At 41.6% G+C, this 15,634-nt stretch overlaps 2 long non-coding RNA genes across 7 annotated transcripts; one reads left to right on the forward strand and one right to left on the reverse strand.

Annotated features, from left to right (window-relative positions):
- The first annotated feature begins 2,246 nt into the window (after positions 1-2,246).
- On the forward strand, positions 2,247-14,123 carry LOC127359167 (uncharacterized). 3 transcript variants are annotated; one of them, XR_007882608.1, is made up of 2 exons: positions 2,247-2,340; positions 13,653-14,123. It is a non-coding gene; the product is annotated as an uncharacterized LOC127359167 (long non-coding RNA). The 3 variants fall into 3 exon arrangements; XR_007882607.1 differs by lacking the exon at positions 2,247-2,340 and adding an exon at positions 10,653-10,783; XR_007882606.1 differs by lacking the exon at positions 2,247-2,340 and adding an exon at positions 12,039-12,217.
- On the reverse strand, positions 2,928-15,105 carry LOC127359165 (uncharacterized). Of its 4 annotated transcripts, XR_007882602.1 has the most exons (4): positions 14,921-15,105; positions 9,605-10,052; positions 6,827-7,967; positions 2,928-3,623 (listed from the first exon to the last, which is right to left on the reverse strand). It is a non-coding gene; the product is annotated as an uncharacterized LOC127359165 (long non-coding RNA). The 4 variants fall into 4 exon arrangements; XR_007882603.1 differs by lacking the exon at positions 9,605-10,052 and having other exon boundaries at positions 6,827-8,415; XR_007882605.1 differs by lacking the exons at positions 9,605-10,052; positions 14,921-15,105 and adding an exon at positions 13,720-13,868 and having other exon boundaries at positions 6,827-7,645.
- Positions 15,106-15,634: the final 529 nt, after the last annotated feature.

Here is a 15,634-nt window from a genome sequence, read left to right on the forward strand (position 1 = left end):
TTGCTCTGGCCCGTGACACTGGCCCATACATTACTGACACTGCCGAGTGGTTTACAGTACAATGAGGGGAGACACCTGTGTTTAATTCGGCGTACGCGTGATCCACTAACAACCACGTATTTTAATGACAAATCTTGTTTTTTCCATCTATTGCCACGGTCTTGTCCCACTGAAATAGTGAGGCTGGTAACGAGTTGATGCGACAAAGTCGGCCAAAAGTTGGTATTTATGTATTATATTGATGCCGAATTAACAAGAAGACTGTTGAGATATGATGGGTTTTTCTTGTGTTTCTACAGTTATGTGCTTTTATGTAAGCGCAAATAATTGTTAATATATGGTATTTCTTAAATGGAGTTTGGCATAATATTGTCCTGGGATAATGCAGGAAGGGTCATAGTTTAATTAAAATTGCTAAAGTAACTAAATAAGTAATAACCACAATGGTGGGAATAATAAGTATGTAGTTATAATAATAATGATAATAATAGTAATAATAATAAGAACAATAATAAGTAATGCTATCAATAATATGAATAACAATATTTATATTAATAAATAATACATAATTAAGAAAGCAAACTATTCTTACTGTGCAGTCATAGTGCAGTTACAACAGTCTGAGTGTCTTCTTCCTCACAAAAATAAATTTAACTTGATGTTTTATTACATTACTGAATCTGTATTACTTGTGTAATGTGTAACAAGTTGAAATAGATGGCTAATTAAGAATTTCAGTGTCTTTTGTGACGTTTAATTAGCACAGTAATCCTTTGTCCTCTCTAGCTAGCGAGTGCTAGCACATTCATACCTTGTTCTGTCTAGCTAGCTTGTGCTAGAACATTAGTAGCTTATCCTCTCTAGCAAGCAAAGCATTTTAATTAATTAGCTAGCCTTCTAATACCTTCTTCTACCTTCCTAATTCTCTTTAGCTAGCTAGAAGCTAGCACACATAAACACATTAACCAGAGCTAGCGCTTAGCTACGTGCTATTCGCTAGCTAACATGCTAATCGCTAGCTCTGCGCTAATCGCTAGCTGAGCACTAGCTTTGGTTAATGTGTTTAATTGTATTATGCTCCTGAAGGAGTGCTAATGTAAATTAAGGAACAGCTCATAGTAGGGTAACATATTTAAGGTGTATTGTTCTTATTTTGTGTTAATATTAAAATCATTCAGCTTTAAATTGTTTGTTTGTTAGCCACCTGCTAATTATCTTTAGCTAGCCAGCTAGCGCTAGCTTATTAATAGCTTAAATGCTCCTCTGAAGCTAGCTGTGTGTGTGTGTTTGAGCAGGCTTTGGTTGTCATGGCAATCAGGGGAGCCCACAGCAGCTGCGCACGCTCTCTCTCTGTCTCTAACTCCTCAGAGAGACAGAAAACATTTAAAATGAATCCCCTCAAAAGCATGGCCAGGAACGACCGAAAAGAAAACCGAAAACACCGTGGGCGTCGTCATCTTGTTGACTATAGCACTGCCGAGTTTCAGTGGTTAAAGTTAAAAAATGTGACCTAAAGGAGATTGAGAGAGAAGAGGTTCAACGAGCGTTTTTAAGATTCCTCCTCTAAAATTAACATGGGAGTAGATGGGGCCGTGAGAGGGAGTTGCTGGCGCATCAGTGCGTCTCCCGCCAAAACTATTTGTCTGACAGCTTCAGCAGTAGTATCACTGCGACCCCAACGAATTTACCTACGTTTCTATCTATAAATTATTTCTGTAGAGTGATATTTGTGGCCATGACAGCAGTTTACAAATTTATTTTTCGACAAATTTTCCTCTCTCCCCACACTCTAGCGATGATGTCACGCACTCTAGCGTGTTGAACATTCTCGCAATACACACCCATTCATTTTTTGGACCGGTTTTTGGCGATTTATCGGCAAACCGTTTGGCGAAATTCTTAGAAAAGTCATAGCACTAATGTCCTCGTCCGAGCCGCACGTTTTGATACCTTTTTTGTGTATGTGCGACAAAAGCTGCGGGAGAAGAAGCGCGCCGAAAAACGTACGGAAGAATAATAATAAGTTTAACTAGAAAATTCCTAAAGCAATTTTGATTGTGCCTTGCTCTGGCCCATATGTTAATACCATGTCATTCTCTTTAGCTAGGGCTAACACATAAACACATTAACAGGTAGCACTTAGCTATTTAACCGCTAATCGCTAGCTACGTGCTAATCGCTAACCGCTAATCGCTAGCTAAGCGCTAATCGCTAGCTAAGTTCTAACCGCTAATTGGTAGCTAAGTGCTAGCTTTGGTTAATGTGTTTAATTGTATTATGCTCCTGAAGGAGTGCTAATGTAAATTAAGGAACAGCTCATAGTAGGGTAAAATATTTAAGGTGTATTGTTCTTATTTTGTGTTAATATTAAAATCATTCAGCTTTAAATTGTTTGTTTGTTAGCCACCTGCTAATTATCTTTAGCTAGCCAGCTAGCGCTAGATTATTAATGCCATGTAATCCTCCCTATAGCATATTGATAACCTGTCATCCTCCTTAGCTAGCGCTAGCATATTAATATCATGTCATTCTCTTTAGCTAGCTAGCTAAAGCTAGCACATATAAACACATAAACCAAAGGTAGTGCTTAGCTACGTGCTAATCGCTAGCTACCCGCTAATCGCTAGCTACATGCTAATCGCTAGCTAACCGCTAATCGCTAGCTATATGCTAATCGCTAGCTAAGCGCTAATCGCTAGCTAAGTGCTAGCTTTGGTTAATGTGTTTAATTGTATTATGCTCCTGAAGGAGTGCTAATGTAAATTAAGGAACAGCTCATAGTAGGGTAAAATATTTAAGGTGTATTGTTCTTATTTTGTGTTAATATTAAAATCATTCAGCTTTAAATTGTTTGCTTGTTAGCCACCTGCTAATTATCTTTAGCTAGCCAGCTAGCGCTAGCTTATTAATGCCTTGTCATTCTCTGTAGCTAGCTGTGTGTGTGTGTGTGTGTGTGAGCAGGCTTTGGTTGTCATGGCAATCAGGGGAGCCCACAGCAGCTGCGCACGCTCTCTCTGTCTCTAACTCCTCAGAGAGACAGAAAACAATTAAAACGAATCCCCTCAAAAGCATGGCCAGGAACGACCGAAATGAAAACCGAAAAGACCGTGAGCGTCGTCATCTTGTTGACTATAGCACTGCCGAGTTTCAGTGGTTAAAGTTAAAAAATGTGACCTGGGGAGATTGAGAGAGAAGAGGTTCAACGAGCGTTTTTCAAGATTTGTCCTCTAAAATTAACATGGGAGTAGATGGGGCCGTGAGAGGGTGTTGCTGGCGCATCAGTGCGTCTCCCGCCAAAACTATTTGTCTGACAGCTTCAGCAGTAGTATCACTGCGACCCCAACGGATTTACCTACGTTTCTATCTATAAATTATTTCGGTAGAGTGAAATTTGTGGCCATGACAGCAGTTTACAAATTTATTTTTCGACAAATTTTTCCCTTCTCCCCACACTCTAGCGATGATGTCACGCACTCTGGCAGTTTTTTTCAGTTGGAGGTTCTCGCAATACACACCCATTCATTTTTTTGACCGGTTTTTGGCGATTTACCGGCAAACCGTTTGGCGAAATTCTTAGAAAAGTCATAGCACTCGATTCCCGGCCGAGCCGCACGTTTTGATACCTTTTTTGTGTATGTGCGACAAAAGCTCCGGGAGGAGTAGCGCGCCGAAAAACGTACGGAAGAATAAAATATAACTAGAAAATTCCTAAAGCAATTTTGATTGTGCCTTGCTCTGGCCCATATGTTAATACCATGTCATTCTCTTTAGCTAGAGCTAACACACATAAACACATTAACCAAAGGTAGCACTTAGCTATGTGCTAATCGCTAGCTAACCGCTAATCGCTATCTTAGCGCTAATCGCTAGCTATGTGCTAATCGCTAGCTTAGTGCTAATCGCTAGCCGTGCGCTAATCGCTAGCTAAGCGCTAATCGCTAGCTACGTGCTAATCGCTAGCTAAGCTCTAATCACTAGCTAAGTGCTAGCTTTGGTTAATGTGTTTAATTGTATTATGCTCCTGAAGGAGTGCTAATGTAAAATAAGTAACAGCTCATAGTAGGGTAAAATATTTAAGGTGTATTGTTCTTATTTTGTGTTAATATTAAAATCATTCAGCTTTAAATTGTTTGTTTGTTTGCCGCCTTCTAATTATCTTTAGCTAGCCAGCTAGCGCTAGATTATTAATGCCATGTAATCCTCCCTATAGCATATTGATAACCTGTCATCCTCCTTAGCTAGCGCTAGCATATTAATATCATGTCATTCTCTTTAGCTAGCTAGCTAAAGCTAGCACATATAAACACATAAACCAAAGCTAGCGCTTAGCTACGTGCTAATCGCTAGCTACTGCTAATCGCTAGCACTAATCGCTACTACATGCAATCGCTAGCTAAGTGCTAGCTTTGGCTAATGTGCTTTGGTTAATGTGTTTAATTGTATTATGCTCCTGAAGGAGTGCTAATGTAAATTAAGGAACAGCTCAGAGTAGGGTAAAATATTTAAGGTGTATTGAACTTATTTTGTATTAATATTAAAATCATTCAGCTTTAAATTGTTTGCTATTTAGCCGCCTGCTAATTATCTTTAGCTAGCCAGCTAGCGCTAGCTTATTAATGTCTTGTCATTCTCTGTAGCTAGCTGTGTGTGTGTGTGTGTGTGTGTGTGAGCAGGCTTTGGTTGTCATGGCAATCAGGGGAGCCCACAGCAGCTGCGCACGCTCTCTCTCTGTCTCTAACTCCTCAGAGAGACAGAAAACATTTAAAATGAATCCCCTCAAAAGCATGGCCAGGAACGACCGAAATGAAAACCGAAAACACCGTGAGCGTCGTCATCTTGTTGACTATAGCGCTGCCGAGTTTCAGTGGTTAAAGTTAAAAAATGTGACCTGGGGAGATTGAGAGAGAAGAGGTTCAACGAGCGTGTTTCAAGAATCCTCCTCTCCATTTTAACATGGGAGTAGATGGGGCCATGAGAGGGAGTTGCTGGCGCATCAGTGCGTCTCCCGCCAAAACTATTTGTCTGACAGCTTCAGCAGTAGTATCACTGCGACCCCAACGAATTTACCTACGTTTCTATCTATAAATTATTTCTGTAGAGTGAAATTTGTGGCCATGACAGCAGTTTACAAATTTATTTTTCGACAAATTTTTCTCTCTCCCCACACTCTAGCGATGATGTCACGCACTCTGGCAGTTTTTTTCAGTTGGAGGTTCTCGCAATACACACCCATTCATTTTTTGGACCGGTTTTCGGCGATTTACCGGCAAACCGTTTGGCGGAATTCTTAGAAAAGTCATAGCACTCGATTCCCGGTCGAGCCGCACGTTTTGATACCTTTTTTGTGTATGTGCGACAAAAGCTGCGGGAGGAGTAGCGCGCCGAAAAACGTACGGAAGAATAAAATATAATAAGTATGAGGGATAGTAGTATTGTGCTTGCTTATGCAAGGCACAATAACTAGAAAATTCCTAAAGCAATTTTGATTGTGCCTTGCTCTGGCCCATATGTTAATACCATGTCTACGTGCTAACCGCTAATCGCTAGCTGTGCGCTAATTACCTTTTATTAATGTCATGTAATCCTCCCTATAGCATATTGATAACCTGTCATCCTCCTTAGCTAGTGCTAGCATATTAATATCATGTCATTCTCTTTAGCTAGCTAGCTAGAGCTAGCACACATAAACACATAAACCAAAGCTAGCGCTTAGCTACGTGCTAATCGCTAGCTAACTGCTAATCGCTAGCTAACTGCTAATCGCTAGCTACGTGCTAATCGCTAGCTAACTGCTAATCGCTAGCTACATGCTAATCGCTAGCTAAGCGCTAATCGCTAGCTAAGTGCTAATCGCTAGCTAAGCGCTAATCGCTAGCTAAGTGCTAGCTTTGGTTAATGTGTTTAATTGTATTATGCTCCTGAAGGAGTGCTAATGTAAATTAAGGAACAGCTCATAGTAGGGTAAAATATTTAAGGTGTATTGAACTTATTTTGTGTTAATATTAAAATCATTCAGCTTTAAATTGTTTGTTTGTTAGCCGCCTGCTAATTATCTTTAGCTAGCCAGCTAGCGCTAGCTTATTAATAGCTTGAATCATTCTCTGAAGCTAGCTGTGTGTGTGTGTGTGTGTGTGTGTGTGTGTGTGTGTGTGGAGAGCAGGCTTTGGTTGTCATGGCAATCAGGGGAGCCCACAGCAGCTGCGCGCGCTCTCTCTCTGTCTCTAACTCCTCAGAGAGACAGAAAACAATTAAAATGAATCCCCTCAAAAGCATGGCCAGGAACGACCGAAATGAAAACCGAAAAGACCGTGAGCGTCGTCATCTTGTTGACTATAGCGCTGCCGAGTTTCAGTGGTTAAAGTTAAAAAATGTGACCTGGGGAGATTGAGAGAGAAGAGGTTCAACGAGCGTTTTTCAAGAATCCTCCTCTCCATTTTAACATGGGAGTAGATGGGGCCGTGAGAGGGTGTTGCTGGCGCATCAGTGCGTTTCCCGCCAAAACTATTTGTCTGACAGCTTCAGCAGTAGTATCACTGCGACCCCAACGAATTTACCTACGTTTCTATCTATAAATTATTTCGGTAGAGTGAAATTTGTGGCCATGACAGCAGTTTACAAATTTATTTTTCGACAAATTTTTCTCTCTCCCCACACTCTAGCGATGATGTCACGCACTCTGGCAGTTTTTTTCAGTTGGAGGTTCTCGCAATACACACCCATTCATTTTTTGGACCGGGTTTTTGGCGATTTACCGGCGAACCGTTTGGCGAAATTCTTAGAAAAGTCATAGCACTCGATGTCCCGGCCGAGCCGCACGTTTTGATACCTTTCTTGTGTACGTGCGACAAAAGCTCCGGGAGGAGTAGCGCGCCGAAAAACGTACGGAAGAATAAAATATAACTAGAAAATTCCTAAAGCAATTTTGATTGTGCCTTGCTCTGGCCCATATGTTAATACCATGTCTACGTGCTAACCGCTAATCGCTAGCTGTGCGCTAATCGCTAGCTGAGTGCTAACCGCTAATCGCTAGCTAAGTGCTAACCGCTAATCGCTAGCTAAGTGCTAGCTTTGGTTAATGTGTTTAATTGTATTATGCTCCTGAAGGAGTGCTAATGTAAATTAAGGAACAGCTCATAGTAGGGTAAAATATTTAAGGTGTATTGTTCTTATTTTGTGTTAATATTAAAATCATTCAGCTTTAAATTGTTTGCTTGTTAGCCACCTGCTAATTATCTTTAGCTAGCCAGCTAGCGCTAGATTATTAATGCCATGTAATCCTCCCTATAGCATATTGATAACCTGTCATCCTCCTTAGCTAGCGCTAGCATATTAATATCATGTCATTCTCTTTAGCTAGCTAGCTAGAGCTAGCACACATAAACACATAAACCAAAGCTAGCGCTTAGCTACGTGCTAATCGCTAGCTAACCGCTAATCGCTAGCTACATGCTAATCACTAGCTAACCGCTAATCGCTAGCTAAGTGCTAGCTGTGGTTAATGTGTTTAATTGTATTATGCTCCTGAAGGAGTGCTAATGTAAATTAAGGAACAGCTCATAGTAGGGTAAAATATTTAAGGTGTATTGTTCTTATTTTGTGTTAATATTAAAATCATTCAGCTTTAAATTGTTTGCTTGTTAGCCACCTGCTAATTGTCCTTAGCTAGCCAGCTAGCGCTAGCTTATTAATGCCTTGTCATTCTCTGTAGCTAGCTGTGTGTGTGTGTGTGTGTGTGTGTGTGTGTGTGAGCAGGCTTTAGTTGTCATGGCAATCAGGGGAGCCCACAGCAGCTGCGCGCGCTCTCTCTCTGTCTCTAACTCTTGAGAGAGACAGAAAACAATTAAAACGAATCCCCTCAAAAGCATGGCCAGGAACGACCGAAATGAAAACCGAAAACACCGTGGGCGTCGTCATCTTGTTGACTATAGCGTTGCCGAGTTTCAGTGGCTAAAGTTAAAAAATGTGACCTGGGGAGATTGAGAGAGAAGAGGTTCAACGAGCGTTTTTCAAGATTCCTCCTCTAAAATTAACATGGGAGTAGATGGGGCCGTGAGAGGGCGTTGCTGGCGCATCAGTGCGTTTCCCGCCAAAACTATTTGTCTGACAGCTTCAGCAGTAGTATCACTGCGACCCCAACGAATTTACCTACGTTTCTATCTATAAATTATTTCTGTAGAGTGAAATTTGTGGCCATGACAGCAGTTTACAAATTTATTTTTCGACAAATTTTTCTCTCTCCCCACACTCTAGCGATGATGTCACGCACTCTGGCGGTTTTTTTCAGTTGGAGGTTCTCGCAATACACACCCATTCATTTTTTGGACCGGTTTTTGGCGATTTACCGGCAAACCGTTTGGCGAAATTCTTAGAAAAGTCATAGCACACCATTCCCGGCCGAGCCGCACGTTTTGATACCTTATTTGTGTATGTGCGACAAAAGCTGCGGGAGAAGAAGCGCGCCGAAAAACGTACGGAAGAATAATAATAATAAGTATGGGGAAGAGTAGTATTGTGCTTGCTTATGCAAGGCACAATAACTAGAAAATTCCTAAAGAAATTTTGATTGTGCCTTGCTCTGGCCCATATGTTAATACCATGTCTACGTGCTAACCGCTATTTAACCGCTAATCGCTAGCTAACCGCTAATCGCTAGCTACATGCTAATCACTAGCTAAGCGCTAATCGCTAGCTAAGTGCTAGCTTTGGTTAATGTGTTTAATTGTATTATGCTCCTGAAGGAGTGCTAATGTAAATTAAGGAACAGCTCATAGTAGGGTAAAATATTTAAGGTGTATTGTTCTTATTTTGTGTTAATATTAAAATCATTCAGCTTTAAATTGTTTGTTTGTTAGCCACCTGCTAATTATCTTTAGCTAGTCAGCTAGCGCTAGATTATTAATGCCATGTAATCCTCCCTATAGCATATTGATAACCTGTCATCCTCCTTAGCTAGCGCTAGCATATTAATATCATGTCATTCTCTTTAGCTAGCTAGCTAGAGCTAGCACACATAAACACATAAACCAAAGGTAGCGCTTAGCTACGTGCTAATCGCTAGCTAACCGCTAATCGCTAGCTACATGCTAATCACTAGCTAACCGCTAATCGCTAGCTAAGTGCTAGCTGTTTGGTTAATGTGTTTAATTGTATTATGCTCCTGAAGGAGTGCTAATGTAAATTAAGGAACAGCTCATAGTAGGGTAAAATATTTAAGGTGTATTGAACTTATTTTGTGTTAATATTAAAATCATTCAGCTTTAAATTGTTTGCTTGTTAGCCACCTGCTAATTGTCCTTAGCTAGCCAGCTAGCGCTAGCTTATTAATGCCTTGTCATTCTCTGTAGCTAGCTGTGTGTGTGTGTGTGTGTGTGTGTGTGTGTGTGAGCAGGCTTTAGTTGTCATGGCAATCAGGGGAGCCCACAGCAGCTGCGCGCGCTCTCTCTCTGTCTCTAACTCTTGAGAGAGACAGAAAACAATTAAAACGAATCCCCCTCAAAAGCATGGCCAGGAACGACCGAAATGAAAACCGAAAACACCGTGGGCGTCGTCATCTTGTTGACTATAGCGTTGCCGAGTTTCAGTGGCTAAAGTTAAAAAATGTGACCTGGGGAGATTGAGAGAGAAGAGGTTCAACGAGCGTTTTTCAGGATTCCTCCTCTAAAATTAACATGGGAGTAGATGGGGCCGTGAGAGGGCGTTGCTGGCGCATCAGTGCGTTTCCCGCCAAAACTATTTGTCTGAAAGCTTCAGCAGTAGTATCACTGCGACCCCAACGAATTTACCTACGTTTCTATCTATAAATTATTTCTGTAGAGTGAAATTTGTGGCCATGACAGCAGTTTACAAATTTATTTTTCGACAAATTTTTCTCTCTCCCCACACTCTAGCGATGATGTCACGCACTCTGGCGGTTTTTTTCAGTTGGAGGTTCTCGCAATACACACCCATTCATTTTTTGGACCGGTTTTTGGCGATTTACCGGCAAACCGTTTGGCGAAATTCTTAGAAAAGTCATAGCACACCATTCCCGGCCGAGCCGCACGTTTTGATACCTTATTTGTGTATGTGCGACAAAAGCTGCGGGAGAAGAAGCGCGCCGAAAAACGTACGGAAGAATAATAATAATAAGTATGGGGAAGAGTAGTATTGTGCTTGCTTATGCAAGGCACAATAATAAGTATGAGGGATAGTAGTATTGTGCTTGCTTATGCAAGGCACAATAATAAGCCCGAGGGAGAGTAGTATTGTGCTTGCTTATGCAAGGCACAATAACTAGAAAATTCCTAAAGCAATTTTGATTGTGCCTTGCTCTGGCCCATATGTTAATACCATGTCTACGTGCTAACCGCTAATCGCTAGCTGTGCGCTAATTACCTTTTATTAATGCCATGTAATCCTCCCTATAGCATATTGATAACCTGTCATCCTCCTTAGCTAGTGCTAGCATATTAATATCATGTCATTCTCTTTAGCTAGCTAGCTAGAGCTAGCACACATAAACACATAAACCAAAGCTAGCGCTTAGCTACGTGCTAATCGCTAGCTACACCGCTACAGCTACGTGCTAATCGCTAGCTAACCGCTAATCGCTAGCTACGTGCTAATCGCTAGCTAACTGCTAATCGCTAGCTACATGATAATTGCTAGCTACATGCTAATCGCTAGCTAAGCGCTAATCGCTAGCTAAGTGCTAGCTTTGGTTAATGTGTTTAATTGTATTATGCTCCTGAAGGAGTGCTAATGTAAATTAAGGAACAGCTCATAGTAGGGTAAAATATTTAAGGTGTATTGTTCTTATTTTGTGTTAATATTAAAAATCATTCAGCTTTAAATTGTTTGTTTGTTAGCCACCTGCTAATTATCTTTAGCTAGCCAGCTAGCTAGCTTATTAATGTCTTGTCATTCTCTGTAGCTAGCTGTGTGTGTGTGTGTGTGTGTGTGTGTGTGTGTGTGTGAGCAGGCTTTGGTTGTCATGGCAATCAGGGGAGCCCACAGCAGCTGCGCGCGCTCTCTCTCTGTCTCTAACTCCTCAGAGAGACAGAAAACAATTAAAACGAATCCCCTCAAAAGCATGGCCAGGAACGACCGAAATGAAAACCGAAAACACCGTGGGCGTCGTCATCTTGTTGACTATAGCGCTGCCAAGTTTCAGTGGCTAAAGTTAAAAAATGTGACCTGGGGAGATTGAGAGAGAAGAGGTTCAACGAGCTCCTTTCAAGATTTATCCTCTAAAATTAACATGGGAGTAGATGGGGCCGTGAGAGGGCGTTGCTGGCGCATCAGTGCGTCTCCCGCCAAAACTATTTGTCTGACAGCTTCAGCAGTAGTATCACTGCGACCCCAACGAATTTACCTACGTTTCTATCTATAAATTATTTCTGTAGAGTGAAATTTGTGGCCGTGACAGCAGTTTACAAATTTATTTTTCGACAAATTTTTTCTCTCTCCCCACACTCTAGCGATGATGTCACGCACTCTGGCAGTTTTTTTCGGTTGGAGGTTCTCGCAATACACACCCATTCATTTTTTGGACCGGTTTTTGGCGATTTATCGGCAAACCATTTGGCGAAATTCTTAGAAAAGTCATAGCACTCGATTCCCGGCCGAGCCGCACGTTTTGATACCTTTTTTGTGTATGTGCGACAAAAGCTGCGGGAGGAGTAGCGCGCCCGAAAAAGCGTACGGAAGAATAATAAGTTTAACTAGAAAATTCCTAAAGCAATTTTGATTGTGCCTTGCTCTGGCCCATATGTTAATACCATGTCTACGTGCTAACCGCTAATCGCTAGCTGTGCGCTAATTACCTTTTATTAATGCCATGTAATCCTCCCTATAGCATATTGATAACCTGTCATCCTCCTTAGCTAGTGCTAGCATATTAATATCATGTCATTCTCTTTAGCTAGCTAGCTAGAGCTAGCACACATAAACACATAAACCAAAGCTAGCGCTTAGCTACGTGCTAATCGCTAGCTAACTGCTAATCGCTAGCTACGTGCTAATCGCTAGCTAACTGCTAATCGCTAGCTACGTGCTAATCGCTAGCTAACTGCTAATCGCTAGCTACATGCTAATCGCTAGCTACATGCTAATCGCTAGCTAAGCGCTAATCGCTAGCTAAGTGCTAGCTCTGGTTAATGTGTTTAATTGTATTATGCTCCTGAAGGAGTGCTAATGTAAATTAAGGAACAGCTCATAGTAGGGTAAAATATTTAAGGTGTATTGTTCTTATTTTGTGTTAATATTAAAATCATTCAGCTTTAAATTGTTTGCTTGTTAGCCACCTGCTAATTATCTTTAGCTAGGTAGCTACCTAGCTTATTAATGTCTTGTCATTCTCTGTAGCTAGCTATGTGTGTGTGTGTGTGTGTGTGTGTGTGTGTGAGCAGGCTTTAGTTGTCATGGCAATCAGGGGAGCCCACAGCAGCTGCTGCACGCTCTCTCTGTCTCTAACTCCTCAGAGAGACAGAAACATTTAAAATGAATCCCCTCAAAAGCATGGCCAGGAACGACCGAAATGAAAACCGAAAAGACCGTGAGCGTCGTCATCTTGTTGACTATAGCAGTGCCGAGTTTCAGTGGTTAAAGTAAAAAAATGTGACCTGGGGAGATTGAGAGAGAAAAGGTTCAACGAGCGTGTTTCAAGAATCCTCCTCTCCTTTTTAATATGGGAGTAGATGGGGCCGTGAGAGGGCGTTGCTGGCGCATCAGTGCGTCTCCCGCCAGAACTATTTGTCTGACAGCTTCAGCAGTAGTATCACTGCGACCCCAACGGATTTATCTACGTTTCTATCTATAAATTATTTCGGTAGAGTGAAATTTGTGGCCATGACAGCAGTTTACAAATTTTTTTTTCGACAAATTTTTCTCTCTCCCCACACTCTAGCGATGACATCACGCACTCTGGCAGTTTTTTTCAGTTGGAGGTTCTCGCAATACACACCCATTCATTTTTTGGACCGGTTTTTGGCGATTTATCGGAAAACCGATTGGCGAAATTCTTAGAAAAGTCATAGCACTCGATTCCCGGCCGAGCCGCACGTTTTGATACCTTTTTTGTGTACGTGCGACAAAAGCTCCGGGAGAAGAAGCGCGCCGAAAAACGTACGGAAGAATAAAATATTATAATAAGCCCGAGGGATAGTAGTATTGTGCTTGCTTTGCAAGGCACAATAATAAGCCCGAGGGATAGTAGTATTGTGCTTGCTTATGCAAGGCACAATAACTAGAAAATTCCTAAAGCAATTTTGATTGTGCCTTGCTCTGGCCCATATGTTAATACCATGTCTTGCTCTCTAGCACGCTAGCGCTAGCATATTAATGCCATGTAATCCTCCTTATAGCATATTGATAACCTGTCATCCTCCTTAGCTAGCGCTAGCATATTAATATCATGTCATTCTCTTTAGCTAGTTAGCTAGAGCCAGCACACATAAACACATTAACCAAAGCTAGCGCTTAGCTACGTGCTAATCACTAGCTATGTGCTAATCGCTAGCTAACCGCTAATCGCTAGCTAAGCGCTAATTGCTAGCTATGCGCTAATCGCTAGCTAAGTGCTAGCTTTGGTTAATGTGTTTAATTGTATTATGCTCCTGAAGGAGTGCTAATATAAATTAAGGAACAGCTCATAGTAGGGTAAAATATTTAAGGTGTATTGAACTTATTTTGTGTTAATATTAAAATCATTCAGCTTTAAATTGTTTGCTTGTTAGCCACCTGCTAATTATCTTTAGCTAGCCAGCTAGCGCTAGATTATTAATGCCATGTAATCCTCCCTATAGCATATTGATAACCTGTCATCCTCCTTAGCTAGCGCTAGCATATTAATATCATGTCATTCTCTTTAGCTAGCTAGCTAGAGCTAGCACACATAAACACATAAACCAAAGCTAGCGCTTAGCTACGTGCTAATCGCTAGCTAACCGCTAATCGCTAGCTACGTGCTAATCGCTAGCTGAGCGCTAATCGCTAGCTAAGTGCTAGCTTTGGTTAATGTGTTTAATTGTATTTTGCTCCTGAAGGAGTGCTAATGTAAATTAAGGAACAGCTCATAGTAGGGTAAAATATTTAAGGTGTATTGAACTTATTTTGTGTTAATATTAAAATCATTCAGCTTTAAATTGTTTGTTTGTTAGCCACCTGCTAATTATCTTTAGCTAGCCAGCTAGCTAGCTTATTAATGCCTTGTCATTCTCTGTAGCTAGCTGTGTGTGTGTGTGTGTGTGTGTGTGTGTGTGTGTGTGTGGTGAGCAGGCTTTGGTTGTCATGGCAATCAGGGGGAGCCCACAGCAGCTGCGCATGCTCTCTCTCTGTCTCTAACTCCTCAGAGAGACAGAAAACAATTAAAATGAATCCCCTCGAACGCATGGCCAGGAACGACCGAAATGAAAACCGAAAACACCGTGAGCGTCGTCATCTTGTTGACTATAGCGCTGCCGAGTTTCAGTGGCTAAAGTTAAAAAATGTGACCTGGGGAGATTGAGAGAGAAGAGGTTCAACGAGCGTTTTCAAGATTCCTCCTCACCATTTTAATATGGGAGTAGATGGGGCCGTGAGAGGGAGTTGCTGGCGCATCAGTGCGTTTCCCGCCAAAACTATTTGTCTGACAGCTTCAGCAGTGGTATCACTGCGACCCCAACGGATTTACCTACGTTTCTATCTATAAATTATTTCTGTAGAGTGAAATTTGTGGCCATGACAGCAGTTTACAAATTTATTTTTAGACAAATTTTTCTCTCTCCCCACACTCTAGCGATGATGTCACACACTCTGGCAGTTTTTTTCAGTTGGAGGTTCTCGCAATACACACCCATTCATTTTTTGGACCGGTTTTCGGCGATTTACCGGCAAACCGTTTGGCGAAATTCTTAGAAAAGTCATAGCACTAATGTCCTCAACGAGCCGCACGTTTTGATACCTTTTTTGTGTATGTGCGACAAAAGCTCTGGGAGAAGAAGCGCGCCGAAAAACGTACGGAAGAATAATAATAAGTTTAATAATAATAAGCACGAGGGAGAGTAGTATTGTGCTTGCTTATGCAAGGCACAATAATAAGCCCGAGGAAGAGTAGTATTGTGCTTGCTTATGCAAGGCACAATAATAATAATAGTTCAATATCTGCTGGATGTGTAAATCTGTGACTTCTTCCATGTTCCCCCTGCCTCCAGTCTTTGTGCTAAGCTACAGTGAGATAATCACATCCTGGATCTATCTCTGCACTCGCACACTGAGATGAAAGCGATATTGATTTTTTTTTTTTTTTTTTTTGACCGTCTGTGTGACAGGAAAAAAGTGAATTTCACAAAATGTCATTTTTGTTCCTTTCACGTGTTGTTTCTGTTTCTTAAGGGAAGCAACAGGCGAGGAGCTTCTGCTAGTTAGCACTCAGAGTTGAGTTCAGCGTGTCTGTGTTCCGAGGGATGGTCTGGTTGAGCTGAAAAGTGGTTTGGGAGATACAGAGCTGGATCTGCAGGGGCTGTTAAGTTTGCGAGTTGGTGTGCGCGCGCGAGTGTGTGTGTGTGTGTGGTGTGTGTCAGTGAGCAGAATGGGCTGCCATAGGCCTGACAGGATGACAGCTGTCACCAAGGAAATAGAGAGAGGAGGAGGAGAGAGGAGAGACACTGCCTCAAGG

The sequence above is a fragment of the Dicentrarchus labrax genome, unplaced genomic scaffold (assembly GCF_905237075.1).
Source record: "Dicentrarchus labrax unplaced genomic scaffold, dlabrax2021, whole genome shotgun sequence".
Lineage (NCBI taxonomy): Eukaryota > Metazoa > Chordata > Actinopteri > Moronidae > Dicentrarchus > Dicentrarchus labrax.